General features: G+C 34.4%; 1 protein-coding gene and 1 long non-coding RNA gene across 3 annotated transcripts in view; one reads left to right on the top strand and one right to left on the bottom strand.

Moving 5' to 3' along the window:
- The window catches only part of LOC122634245, a 226,712-nt gene that overhangs the window by 29,927 nt on the left and 181,398 nt on the right, over nt 1–15,387 (top strand). For both annotated transcript variants that reach the window (XR_006328341.1, XR_006328342.1), the window contains exon 3: nt 6,536–6,610. This is a non-coding gene — a long non-coding RNA (uncharacterized LOC122634245). The remainder of the gene's footprint in view (nt 1–6,535; nt 6,611–15,387) is intronic.
- The window catches only part of LOC122634241 (knirps-related protein-like), a 70,561-nt gene that overhangs the window by 25,775 nt on the left and 29,399 nt on the right, over nt 1–15,387 (bottom strand). The window lies entirely within an intron of this gene.

Raw genomic sequence — 15,387 nt, 5'->3', positions numbered from 1 at the left:
TTAAGAATCGACGGTTACCTCTTTATAACCACGCGCACGCTCACGCAAAGAAAGAGAGGGAGCGAGAACGCGAGCTCGTTTCGTTCTGCTAATTAGATCGTTGAGTCTTAAAGCGCGTGTAAGCGCTATACTCGCTTGCTAATATTTCAATTATGTTGGGAGAATAGCGTTCTAGAACGGTGATAATTAATAACTCCGTTCGAATGGTGGAAGTAAAAAGGATTTTCTTTCTTTCTTCTTTTCTTCTTCTTCTCTTCTTCTTTTCTCTTCTTCTTTTCTTTACGCTTATATTAATAATAACGATTAACTTTGCTAGATTACGTGTTAACTATTTAAAATATTAAATCGTTATGCATTACGATGTAATCGTTGATATCGTGCGTGTGTATAATAATAATTAATATCGAAACTATTAAACTAGTCGACACGATGACGGCTTCTTTCTTTCTTTCTTTCTTTCTTTCTTTCTTTCTTTTTTGTTGCGTTACGAAGTAAAATGATTTTCTTTACTTTTCCTTTTCTCCTGCGCCATTTCAAATCTATCTATTTTAGCTTGTGTTCGTAACGATTAACCTTAAATATTACGTATTGTAGTATAATCGGTGATCGTGTATATAATAATTAGATGATATCGGAACTATTAAATCCATCGTTATGATCATGAATTTTACGTTTTTTCTTTTAATTCTTAATCGAAAACTACGTTTGTTTATCTATTTATTATTATATAACTGAATCAATTAAAAAATCGCGGAACGAACAAATAGATCGGTAGTATTATCGTTTAATTCGGTTTAATTAAGAAAACTTTAAAAAACTTGTAAGAACGAAACAAGAATTTATAGAAAATGTAAAAATGTATAAACGTAAAAATGAGTGTCGTCGTCGTCGTCGTCGTCGTCGTCGTCGTTGTCGTCGTCGTCGTCGTCGTTGCTGTTTTAATTGAAACGTGGATAAAGTGTATAATTTATAACGAATTACGTAATTAGTAATTCGTAACGATACGCAATTATTTCGATCGTAATACGTCGTTAATAATTAAAACGGAGCGATCTACATACGTATAATTACTTACGTGTGTACTCCTTGAACGATACTCGTACACTGGCCTACGTACTAACTTCGTAGTACTTTGGTTTGTTTTTCTTTTACGTTTACGTGATATCAATTGACTTTCATCGTTCCTTGGAAATACGGTATAAGAGAACCTATATAAATTCTTGGAAATATTTTGATATTCAAAGTCAAATGTTCTTGGAAAAATGTGTCGTGTCGGTTTTCTCAACACGTCCTCATTCAATGCGATACTCGCTGGAGAGAGTGAGACACAGATATATATATATACACACAAATAAACACAATGACGTAGCTCGCGTACATATTTACGTATATATTAACGTACACACGCAAAATTGATACAAACTCATTCGTATTATCTCGTAAATATCTCTTGAATGAAACATCGTAGAAGCATGTGTAGTGAAAAATGAATCGTTTTAAAAGGATGAAGTTACTTTACAAGAATCAGGATCTAACCTCGTTGCAATATTTCTTCAAATATTGTATGTATATATATATATATATATATTTATGTGTGTACGTATATATAAAATTACGAGGTATTATTTTATCAAAGAGATACGTACGTCGAACGAGTACTTACATTATATTGTTCTTAAATCGTATCTTACGCAATTATTAATTGTTGTTCTCGTTTGGTACGATGGAGATAAGAATAATTAACTACGAATATCGCACTTACCTCTTTTCGTCCAATTACGTTTCATAGAAAATGAATTATTATAATATATTTTCTTAAAAAAGAAAAAAGAAAAAAAAAAGAAAAAAAAAAGAAAGAAAAAAAAACAAAACCAAGATTAACTAATTTCTTATGGATAAGTACTTACGTATTCTAATTTTATATAACGCGCGTACGTATGTCTATGTTTTTTCTTTTCTTTTTTTCCTTTTTGAATTTTTACGCAATTCATCGATAGATCTCTTAGATTAAAACGAAAGTAGTACTGGCGTCTATGTAAGGGTTTTTGATCGATGGATGCGGCAAACGTTTATACGTTTTCGCGAAACGTTAATGTCCCTAATAAATCGTCGGTGGTGTATCGCGTTCCCTTTTAACGTTAAAGATTAATGTTAAGAATATATCTCCGTTGGTGTCGCGCTTACCCAGACCGAGCAGCTTCGTCTTCCTCGTAATATCCCGTGGGATAGGAAAGTAAATCACGTCGATGGGTGAGGATCGCGTGCGAGAGCACGGTTAGGCTATCCCCGGGCGGCTTGAGCTACCGTGCATCGCTATCGGGGCCTTAATGCCCCGATTAAAGTCCTTCTGAAGTTACTAGAAAGCCTCTTTTATCGACAGCCATTGCACCAAGAGGTATTAGTGTTACTATTCAAAGTATTATATATGAACTTTCTTTTTCACTGTATCATTACTCGTAAAAAATGTGTGTGTGGAGTGGATGTGGGATAATTATTAAACATTTTTTTTTTTTTTTTTTTTTTTTTATATATATATGAACATTTTTTTTTTAAATATCATTATTCGTATATGATGAATGAACGTGTACTATATGTACATATGTATTATATATATATATATATATATATATATATATATATATATATATATATATATATATATATATATATATGTATATGCAAATTATTTAAACTTCTTTTTTATATATGTACATTTTTTTTTTTTAAATATGATTATTTCTAACAAATTGGAATATACATTGATAAGATTATTGGATATAAGTAGATTATATAGAATACTAAGAACGATAATTAAAATACTGATAAATTATAATTACGATACGATGTTAGAATATTAATGATACAATATATATATATATATATATAAATGCAAGAAAAAGTTTCAATCGGTTAATTGATTCCTAATACTTCGAATTAAATTTATCAATTAAAATTTTATTAAAAATCATGATTGATCATAATTGTCAAGGATAAGATAAGATGCTTTGTATTATCTTAAAAGTTAACGCGCGAATGAATCGCAAATGAATTTTTATCGAGTTTATCTCTTTTTCTTTTTTCTTTTTCTTTTTTTATTTCTTTAGGTGTTGTATCATTTCTCTCTCTCTCTCTCTCTCTCTCTCTCTCTCTCTCTCTCTCTCTCTCTTTTTCATCGATAGGCGGAACTTAATGTCCATTTACTAGACCGTTACGAGAAGATAGGCGCAGCATCGGCTTTATAATCGCGAACTCGTCTTGCCTTTCTCCTTCGCGAAATTGCGTTTTAATTATTAGTCATCGCATTAACCCTAGCGATCCCGTGGGCACGCACGCAGGTGCGTGTAAAAGCACGCGCGTGCTCCTCATCGGCGTAGGCGTGCGCAAAGTTACTTTTAAAAGATGCTTTACTCTTTTTCCTTTTCTTTTTTTTTCTTTCTCTTCTTCCTTCTCTTTGTTTTTTCTTTTTTTTTTTTTTTTAATTTCTTTTTCTTTCTTTCTTTCTTTTTTGTCGCGGTTAAGGATCTCTCTCTAAGCTTTCGTCGTGATTTTAAATTAAATCGTCGATCGTGCAGGTCGCTCTTCCTCTCTCTTTCTCTCTCTCTCTCTCTCTCTCTCTCTCTCTATGTATCTATCTTTCTCTTTCTCTCGTTCTCTTTATATTTAATAGTTGCAGTAGGAAAGCGTGAGAATGCTCGAGAGAGTGGAAATTTCTATTTCGATGACGTCCGAAGAAAGATTTTCGCTAAGTACAATGAATTACGACTCGTTAAATTTACGATCGCTTTTTTATTGGCTTTTCGCGTTCACGTCTGCCGTTATACTATTGGGTTGTTGCTGTTTGAAAATAACGCGTAAAGGGAGAAAGGAAAATGTGAGAGAAAGAAAAAAAGAGAGAGAGAGAGAGATAAATAGAGAAAAGTGCGAATAAATTCAAACGAACGTTTCCGTCTAACCAGTAGTCGATCTTCTGCCCTATAACACTTCTTTCAAATGTTACAACGACTTTGATTTATTTCCGTTCCATTCTTTTGCACATCTAGATGTTTCAAACGTTAAATAAATCGTTAATCCTTGAAGTAATTAAAACGTAGATTAAGATTAAGATTTGATATAGATGTCAAAATCCGTACAACACGCATCCCATACGATTCGTTTGCTTCGAGTACGTTGAAAGCGTTAGAAACTATTCGTCAAAAAAAAAAATAAATAAATAAATAAATAAATAAAGAAAGAAAGAAAGAAAGAAAGAAATAAATAAATAAAAAAAAAAACATGTGCGAAATCGAGTGGGGAAAGTGAGTAAGATCTGAACAAAAAATAAACGACAGAAATAATAACAAAATAAAAACAAGAAAGAAAAAATAAATGATTAAAGAAAAGAAAATGAAAAGAATACGAAGAGATTAAAAACATTTCAATTGGGTTTCGATAGTTCGTTGTATTTCGTTCGGTCGAAAGACACACATCCGTTTGGTGCAATCGTTAAGAAAAGTTAAAAGAACGCGGAGGAACATCGTCGCAGGACTATGGTGCGGCGGGGCCGAGGTATAAAGAAGCGACCGTCCGGTTTCTTGTCGGCAATTACACGATCATTGAATCCACTAACCGTCGCCTGTCTTAAACAGGTCGCCGATAAACGCCCACGCGATTGCGAGATCTCTTCGTGCGGAGCAACGTCGTCTCCTACTTCCGAGTCACGAGCCAAGGATAACACAATACAAGTAGAACTGAATAAGTAAACGAATACGTACGTATCTCTCTCGCGTATACGTATCTCTGTGTGTATATGTGTGTGTGCATGTGCATACACCTACATAACAATACGCGAAAACGATTCTTACCTTTTCTTTTACACTTCTTATCTCTGAACATTTACCGAGATTGCAAAGGGAGATTATCTTTCTTTGCGTCGAACGAAAAAAAAACGTTGGAAATGGAAGTACTTCAATGAAGTATGAACATAAGTTTCGCTTCTAATATGCTCTTTTTAAGTCTTTTTTTTTTTTCTTTTCTTTTTTCCTTTTTTCTTTCCTTTTTTTTTTTTTTTTTTTTTACGAAGCAAGAAAATAATTTTTTGTTTCTTTCTTTGCGAGGGAAAATTATTCAATTTGATTTCGATTGGAAAGGAGGAAGGAATTTTTTGCAGTATTCATTTAAAGTTGATCTTGCGAATAAATTAGACATTGTGCGTGCGTGTGCGAGCAAATGATAATGATTTTTAAAGAGAGCAAACGTAGATGAAATTCTTAAGAGAGCGTTAACGAAAAGCTGCGATAGAAATAGCAACTGGAATTGTCGAAAAGAAAGACCAAAGAAGGAATGGAGACACGAGTCATTTAGAAGATGAAAGAAAAAAAAAAAAAGAATTAAAGGAACTCTACGAGTTTGGGTCACGGTGGTCCGTGTCGATGCAAATGCAAATGAGATAATGTCGGCCCATATAGAGGGCGAGTATAGTGGATCGCATTAATCAAGCTGCACCACACTCGAAATCACTCTTTTTTAGGGTGGCCGCTCTTCACAGCCTCCTGGTCCAGCCGGATACTAAAAGCGGTTCGGTTGGTTAATACTTTTTAACACTGGTTTATTTAAAACTCAGTAAGTGGATCTAAAAATGCGAAAATTAATTTTTAACGATTCAAGATTATTCTTTTTATAAAAAGAACAAAAGAGAGATAAGATTGCTGTTATACTTAATGAAATATGTATTTGAAGATGTTCTTTTATACACTATAATATTCATAAAATCTTTATATTCTTTCGTACGTTGGAAGATTTTTTTATATTTAATTATTTTAATTATCGTTCGATACGATTGTATACATTTAATACATACACACACACACACACACATATATATATACATACATATTTAATATCTTTATAATTATTTAATATAATTATATGGATTAAATAATTTTAATATTCGTCGCGTTTAAAGCATATTTATGAAATTACTTTTTGATACATTGATTTATGTATTATTAATTATATATACACACATAAATGTCCTTTATACGCGTATACGTAATTGTATACTATACTAGTACGATCGAAAGATTTTATACATTTCTAAGAATTCAATGAAAAGATCAAATAACAACAAATTCATTGGAAATAATTCTTAGTTGTATATATGAGTAAGTCTGTCTCATTTTAAGAATACAAAGAGAGACTTTAGAGAGAGAGAGAGAGAGAGAGAGAGAGAGAGAAATAAATAACATTCGTCATTGAAATAACAAGAGGGATGTATATTTTCAAGAATTTCTTTAGTCGACAACAAAATACAAACAATCGATCGTTCGTACTCATTCAAGGGCAAATGATAACAAAGATTCTTCAGTTGGAAAGAATATTTCGACGAGAGTACATCTACGAGAACATATCGGTTAATATTCTCTTAATTATATTTTATATTTTATCAAAAATATATCAATTCGAACTGATATAATTAATTCTCACTTTATCGTTATTTATTTAATATTATAGTACGTATTATTTGATAGGAAAGTATAATAATTTTTATTCTTTTCAGGCGATTTCCGAAGTTTATCTACACAGTTATCTTCATCGGGCAGAACGAAGGAAATCGTGCAAGGATCAACAAAGGGTAAGTCAATTTTGATTCAAGCGCTTTCTTAATAATTAAATTCAATATCCGTTTCGTAATTATTGCGTTTTCGAGACAGCGAATCGTCGATGATCACGAATAAACGAATACATTACTTGTATAGTATTTCATGATATAGGCAATAACGATTAAAAAATCTTTTAATTGCGATAAATTTAATAAAAATTTATATCTCGTTACTGCTGAAATCATCATCGCAATTTCATCAAGTCGATTTACTACGATTTCAATTTACCATATCTTCAACCTAATTCGATTGAATTAGAATGAGAAGCTATCTCATTTTCAACTACTATTACGGATCAATTTTCTTCAATTTCAAGTTACAACGCGGAGTGATTTAGAACGCTTAGAGATTAGAGTAGAGATATAATAGCGGAATGATTAAAATAAAGATCGTAAACATGTAAGTACAGCAGTGATGATTATAAAATATATTTTCTACATGTTCGCCAGAAGCACTAATTATATTTTTAATTTACGTAGAAAAAGAGATAATATGTTAAAAACATAATGAATATATCAGTAACAGATAAAGATGTATTATAAATTCGATTTTTATCGATATTAGATTAGGACAAAGTATCGCTTGGTAAATCTTTCGGTCGATTTCGAACGAATCGAACTAATGTTTATTAAACGAGACCAATTAATGAATCATTAGAAGTGCGTGTATCTCCGTACGTAACGACCTTCACGCGATGAAACCTGCGATCAATATTATTACTTGCGATCAATTTAAATTATGTTACGCAAATAATCTCGAGCTAATTTGCTGCGTATCTCGATGCATCTATATATACATATATGTAGATGTATAAATATATAAAATATTCTCCCGTCTCATTAGTTTAAACGTTACACGAGTTTTATTTTCAACTGGTATTTAATAATCAATACACGTGTTATTTCGTAGAACAAATCACTACAAAATTTTTTCTTTTTACTTTCTCTCTCTCTCTCTCTCTCTCTCTCTCTCTCTCTCTCTTTTCTTTTCAGAGAGGAAATAAAAGAAAGAACGGATTAAGAAATCGACATAAAAAGTGTAGTAAAGTATATACGAAATGTTTGAAACAATTAATTAATTTTCACGATAGAACATTATAATGCACTTATCGAACGAACATGTTTTTCTAGTTTATGTGGAAACTTTTTTTTTATCTTTTCTTTTTTTCTTTTCATTTTCTTTTCTCTCTCTCTCTCTCTCTCTCTCTCTCTCTCTCTCTCTCTCTTTCATTCTCTTTCCTTCGAACGGGAGCGTTGCGAATATTATCCCGAATTCCGAATTTACTACGACCGGTTTCGATAGAAAGACCGCTTGCGAATAATAGCCATGATCCGAGAGAACTCGAAATAGAAACTCCACGAAGGACGAGAATCTCTCTCTCTCTCTCTCTCTCTCTCTCTTTATAGTTTCTCTCGCTCTTTACAAAATTACCTATAGGTATATATATATATATATCCATCTTCGCGAATTTCGTAGTCCTGTTTCTTCGAAATCGATCGACCGGTGAATAGTCGACCGAATTCGAACTGGTCAGAGAGAAAACAAACAAATAAGTAAACAAACGAATAAATAAATATATTCTTTTTTATTTTGGTCGATCGAATCGACACAGATCTCCTTCTTTCTCTCGAAACACTTTAAGTCGTAGCCAAGAGTTAACAGCGTTAGTATTTAGTTAGTATGTCGTGCGATGTACGACGATAAAGCGCATACTTATCCGTTTTACCGTTCCGATTGGAACACAGCCTAATTGGATTTCAAATGTTTCCTTTTCGTGGCACGTCGCTAAGGTTGCACCGTTCTCTGGAAAAGCACTTTCACCCTCGCTTCTCGAATTCCATCGTCGTCGACGTCGTCGTCTGGCTCGTCGTCATTAAGCTGGCTCGATCTTACGATTAAAATACTCTCACGATTGATTTCCTCGAAAATCGATTAGCTCGTACTCCTCTCTCTCTCTCTTTCTCTCTTATATCGAGTTTTTATTCTTCTTCGTCGTTTCTCTACGTGGTCGTTAAAAGAAACCGTTTTGGCCGAAATTATCTTTTCCTTCCTTCTCTCTCTCTCTCTCTCTCTCTCTCTCTCTCTCTCTCTCTCTCTCTCTCTCTTTCTCTTTATTTTCAATATTCTTCTTATTATTATTATTTATTTTTTGTAAATATTTTTTCTTTTCTCATCTTCTTTTTCCTTTTAAAAAATGAGATCTCTTCGAGTTGATATCGAAGACGCGGAGACGTCCGTCGAATAAAGTAAGAGCTTATCCGTACCTTTTTTCGACTCTCGAATCGAAACGATGCAGGCTAATTGGATTTTAAACGTTACTTTTCTCTCACAAGAGGAGCGTAGTCGGTACCTTGAAATTTTTACATTGTAGACGGCAGGTTGTACTTACGGGTCCGTATTCGGCGCCAGTTAAACACTGACGAACTCTCTCTCTCTCTCTCACACACATACACACTCTTTTAGTCTTCAAGTTTGCTAAAGCCGAACGTGTAGAGTATCGAGAGCAAACGACTCTTCCGGAATTCTTAATATGGTATAAAGGTTTACGTTCGTATATGTACAACGACAAGACAGAGAAGAATAATTCTTCTAGAATGGCTTGTCGTCCTCATCGTCTCGACTATTCGCGCTTGCTTGCTAGCTCGGTTGCTTAGTTGCTTGGTTGCTTGGTTACTTGCTCTTGAAATAAAGAGAGGAGAAAATGATGCTTTAACGAAGCAATAACGTAGAGTTAAAGAAAGGGTTAACGGACTTGGTCTTACACCGAGCAAATGAAAGCAGCTTCTCTATCCACATTTATCGTCTTAACGGCTTCTAGTAAGTAACTATGAGAGACTTTAATCGATTACACGTAAGGGATTTTCTTATGTTTCATTCCGGTGATTATAAAAAAAAAAAAGAAAAAAAAGAAAAGAAAAAGAAGAAGGAGAAGAGGAAAAAAAACACAAAAAAAAAGATTAAAGATGGCCGTATTATTAATAATAAAAAAATGTTGTGTCCGAATAACGAGTAAGTACCTAGTTACTAAAAAGATTTATCTTTGTGATTGTAATCGTCGAGGACGATATATATATATACATATATATATGTGTGTATGTACTAGAGATTTAATATTCAAGAGGACACACTACGGTGATCCATCGTCTAAAAAAAAAAAGTTGGACTCTTCCTCGATCTTGTCCTTGAAATATTCAACTTAGGTAGGTGGAAGTTGACGAATTAGATTTGCTTTAATGCTTCGAGACTTCTCGAAGATAAGAGAGTTGAGTTGCGTAACGATCAAGTCCTTGTTACGTATTAAATTCGTTCGCGTTCGTTCAAGTGCTCGTGGGTGCGAGTCTATTTTCGAATAAAACAAGATCGAATTTGTCCGATATCTATCTATCTATCTATCTATCTACCTATCTATCTATCTGTCTGTTTGTCTGTCTGTTCGTCCATCTATCTATCTATAATATTTTTATACGTGACGAAAGCACGTTTTAATCGATCACGCATTCGCTTACGTGTACCTACGTGAATTTAAATCTTACAGTGATTCGACGAAAATTTTTTTTCTTGCAAAATCTTTTTATTAAACTTATATATATATATATACGTACAAACATGCATACATATGATCTAAAAGAAATTCTGATATCATAGTTATGTCAGCTCAGTTGAAGATCGGAATATACCAAAACTTGCATTACGTTAATAAATCGTTTCATTCTTTATTTACTTATTCTTTTTTTCTTTTTTTTTCTTTTTTGTATCACTCTTTCTATTCTTCCCCTTATCACTTTTCTTACCCACGTCTTTTTATTTTACATTAATGTCGTCGTTCGAGAGTTTGGTAAATACTCGAGGAATCGTACGAGTAATATTTATTCAAACACTCGATTTAACGAGATCTTCGTAACTACAGGTTCTTTTCGTATTCGTCAGAAATCGAATTCGTAACAGGACGTTAAGCGCGTGCAGCAATCTATCTATGGAATTTTTCTAGAACGGAGAACTAATCACAGAGTAGGAATCGTTCCACATTGTCGCCAGTCAGTAATTACGTGTCGTGCATTACCGGAAATGATACTCCACTTTTCCGTCGGTTGTCTACGCTACTCTTCGAAGCCGAACTCGATTCGTGACTGTTAGTCAGTCAGTCGACTAGTCAGTCAGTTAGTCAGTTAATTAGTCATTTTTTAAATCGGAAGAATCGAAAGAAAAAAAAAATGGTAGATAAGAATAACGCGAAGAGGAGGAGGGGACAAAAGAAAGAAACAAAAAATGAAAAAAGAAAGAAGAAAGAAGAAACAGAACAAAAAGAAAAAATAAATAAATAAAGGAAATTGCAGCGGTGGTAGATGTAAACGGAAATCGTTCCTAATGCCCCCGACACCCGTGTGCATCTTTTTAATTCTGAGATGCATTTCTCTCTCTCTCTCTCTCTCTCTTTTTCTCTCTCTCTTTTTCTTTCTCGAGCAGCCCTCGCACACCCGATCACCCATTCATTTCGTTGCAACTCACGAAATCCGGTTGTCCAAACGAGCCATTGTGTTGGACCGACCCCGAAATACTCGCTTTCTTTGATAGAGAAACGGACAACGTTTTGTAGTAGTGACTTTAATGTATGTGTGTATATATGTATATGTGTGTGTATGTATATATATATATATGTATATATATATAAATTTATGTACGTATAAATGTATGTATAATGTATTGGAATCTTTTATTGAAGTATCTTCATTTTGGCAACGACACGACAATGCAACAACAACAACAACAAAAGAAGTTGGTTACATTCGTCAATTGGATTGATATTATAAAGAAGTACAAGTTGAAAGTCATTAAGAAATATTCTTTTCTTTCTTTATAATTACTTTTCAATGAGGAAACATAAATATAATATAATATTAATATAAGATAATTTACCATATATAATACAATATACATATATACATATATAATTTCTAATAATATATTTCTATAAAATAATAAAATATTGATAAACAATATTAGAGATTAGTGTACGAAATTAAATCGATTAAAAAATTAATTTCGTCTTACGAGATTTCGAGATAGTCGCTAAGGTAAAGTCCGAATTCAGAATTGTCGTAATAATGAAAGGGGACGAATTTTCGACATGCAAGTTATGCGCGAAAACGTACACATATGCACTCACGAAACTCATGATGCTACGTGGTATGCAAATGTTCGTGGTTCGGCATAAAGCCGGTGGACGATAAAATAAATCCCGTAGGAAGACGCACGCGATTTGGCGCACCGCGGCGCTCGATATACATTAAGCGACATAGTAGTCGCACGATGAAACTTTATGGGTGCTATTAAGACGCGAAGCGGGAGAAGAAACGATGGTGGTAGATGGGAGCCGATAAAGACGTTGCCCGAGAAAAAGAGAAAGGGAGAGAAGGGAAAGAAGGTAGAGAAGAAGGGTGGGAGGGAAGGAGGGAGGGAGGGAGGGACCCTTTTCAGAGATCGCTCGAAGGGTCGTCGGCAAAGGAAGACTTAAGGCAACCCTCTCGACGATCAAGAGAAAAAGAAAGAGAAAGAGAGAGAGAGAGAGAGAGAGAGAGAGAGAGAGAGAGAGAGAGAGAGAGAGAGAGTGAGCTTCGTCTAGTATTCTTCTCTTCTCTTCTCTTCTCTTTTCTTCTCTTCTCTTCTCTTCTCTTCTCTTCTCTTCTCTTTTCCATCTCTTCTTTTCTTTCTCTAACGCTCAACGTTATTCAGGATTAGACGGGATTTGTGTTTTTTTGAAATTCGTTTACGGACGAGTCAGGAATAATAATCCTTTCAGCGATATTACAGAGGGTGTTGAAATTTTAAGAACCGATTGTATAGGTAGCCGGGCATACTCGACAATAAAGAAAATTAGAATTTCTCTTTAAAAGAAGAAGTGGAGAGAGGAAAAAAAAAAGGAAGAAGAAAGGTAAAACACGGAGCGAACGCGATCCGACGAGTAGATGAAATTGAATGGATAATTTATTTTTTATTCTTTTTTTTTTTTTTTTTTTTATCTTACATCGATTTAATTATCTAACATCGAAGAGGTCGTTTTTTATTAACTTTTATATTATTTTCGAGTATTCGAGCAACGAACGCTTTAATTTTTTTTTCTTTTTTTTTTCTTTTTTTTTTTTTTTTGGCTATGAAAGAAAAAATAAAGGAAAAAGAAGGATGGATAGATAGAGGAAGGAGGCGGGGAAAAAAGAAGCTCGAAGAAAATAACTTTCGCTTTGAAATTGTTCTATCCTTTGTTTGAAAGACGATTATCGCTAATAAGCTCGACGGAATATTCCTTTTATTCTTGATGTTTGATTTTTCTTTTTTCTCTCTTCCTTTTTTTTCGACGAACGGGAGCGCACGAGGATCTCTCCTCGCGAGAATTAATGCGTCCTGAGGGGGATTTGCGGTGCCGCACCAGCGTTCTTTATTTTGACAGAGAAATATTTATAACTATATTTCTGGCGCTGTCGGGACACGAAGGAGCACGAATCTCTCTCTCTCTCTCTCTCTCTCTCTCTCTCTAAGAAAAGAAGAGATGGAGAGAAAGAGAGAGAGAGAGAAAGAGAAGGGAAAAGGCTGCCTTAAATCCGATTCAGGTCACTTTATGCAAAGTAGCAAGGCTTTGCATAGCATTTTGACGCAAACGGGTAGGTGCATACGCGAAATAATATTCGACACCTTCGTCTAACCTTGAAATTCATGCGACGATGACAAGCGACGATATAACGCGAATTTATTCTTAATGCCAACGACAAATATATACATATGTATGTACGTATGTATGTATGTATATATGTATATCGTGAATTCTCGTTGGACACGATCGATTCTTGTCGATATTGTGATTTATATCAAAGCACATAAGTTTCGTTGTTGTCGTCGTTGAATCTTATATCGATTCGACCGGAGGCTCTTGTAAACCCTTTCCTTATTTGCATACTCACGCGCTATATATATATATATATGTATTTATGTATGTATACATGTACGTATGTATGGATAAATATATATATATATATATATATATATATATATATATATATATATATGAATACAAGCGAGTAATTCTTCTATCCGAAAAGTTTTTGAACCAATCGAAGGTAGAGAACGAATTGCACGAGTTTTATAGAAAATGCACAATAAGTTTTCAAAAGGATAGATCACGATTATATCTATATATCGTTTCCTTCTTTTCTATATTTTCTTTTCTTTTTCTTAGGAGAAACGACAAGTAACTTCGATAATCCATTTTTACATGATCATAAAAAGAGAGAGTCAAGTTAGAGCTTAAACACGTAAATACATATACACATCTCTACGTACATTAATATCATTAAAACAATTTTATCTCGAAAGAATCGTATCCCGACCTATCGATTTTATAATAACTCTACGAAAGTACGATAGCAAATGTTTAGTTTCCGAATCGTCTTATCGCGAATTCGTGTCTCTCTTCCTTCTTTTTTTCGTATCGTTGTTATTATTATATTTAAAAAAGGGATGAGAGAAGTCAGCACAGGTAGATCGCCGATAGGGAGAGAAGGAACTCCTGGCTTCTCTGTCGCGTTAATGTAGAAAGAGAAAAGAGGAGAGGGATGGAGTGGAAGGAAGGGAGAAGAAAGAAGAAGGGAAAGGGTCGGTGGAATCCCTGGCACTGCTAGATGAGCGGTTAAAGGTCCAGATATCCTGCGAAAGAGGAGAGAAACTAGTTTCGTCCTCTTTGTCCCTTTTCCTTTCACGGCCACCCTCCTCGTCGGGCAACCTCCCTCCTTTTCTTAAGATATATCCTCTCTTTCTCTTTTGCTATGCTCGCTTTCGACCGCAAAACTCGTCCCGGATTCTCCCGTGCTAATCGACTTAAGGTGGGTAAGTATATCCCGTGAGTAATATCATCACATTAACCTCGGGACACCGTCGGTTGCGCGCATAAATAGAATCGTCTTTGCCCTCGCGAACGCGATCTTGGGATCCTCCTCATTCCCTCTCTCTCTCTCTCTCTCTCTCTCTCTCTCCTTCTTTATCTCTCTTTTTCACTATAACGGGGGTTAATATAAATGCGCTTGTGCGCACGCGCACCTCCACCATTCGAATCCTTCCCTTTTTTCCTCCTACTCCTTTCCTCCCTCTTTCCCTCCCTCTTTCCCTTCTTCCTTCCGTCCTTCCTTCCTTCTTTCCTTCCTTCCTTCTTTCCTTCCTTCCTTCTTTTCTGCCATCAGATTGATACTTTGCACTCGCGTGTGGTCCGGTCAACGATAATTTTTTTTCCTTTTTTTTCTCTTTTTTCTTTGTTTCTTTTTTCTTTTCTCTCTCGTTTCTTTCCTTTTTTTTCATTCAATTCTTTTTACTTTATTTCTTTTTTTTTCTATGTGTTTATACTCCTACCTCCCTCTTGGCGATCTTATATCGTTTTTTTTTTTTTTTTTTTTTTTACATCAGTTTGCGATTTATCTGCATGATGATCGGTACCGAGTTTTGTATTTTCAATTCTGTTTTGTTCGGGTTGTTTCTCGTACGATCGAAGCTCGTAAGCATCGTTTGTCAGAAACTATTTCCGTTCCGGTGACGGGAAATGGTTTAATTCGATTTAATAGTGTAGATGGTAATGTGGCTAGCGATCCCATCGTATATTCTTAACGCAATTAACGTTTTCTATAAGGGTATTTATAGAAAAGAACAGGTCGGAGAAAGCGATCATTGAAAAATCAAAGCGAGGAAACTGGGAAACGCGTTCGTCACGTAGAAA

This window comes from Vespula pensylvanica, chromosome 14 (genome assembly GCF_014466175.1).
Source record: "Vespula pensylvanica isolate Volc-1 chromosome 14, ASM1446617v1, whole genome shotgun sequence".
Lineage (NCBI taxonomy): Eukaryota > Metazoa > Arthropoda > Insecta > Hymenoptera > Vespidae > Vespula > Vespula pensylvanica.
The sequence above is the reverse complement of the archived record's forward strand: the minus strand, read 5'-3'. Positions and strand labels throughout refer to the sequence as shown.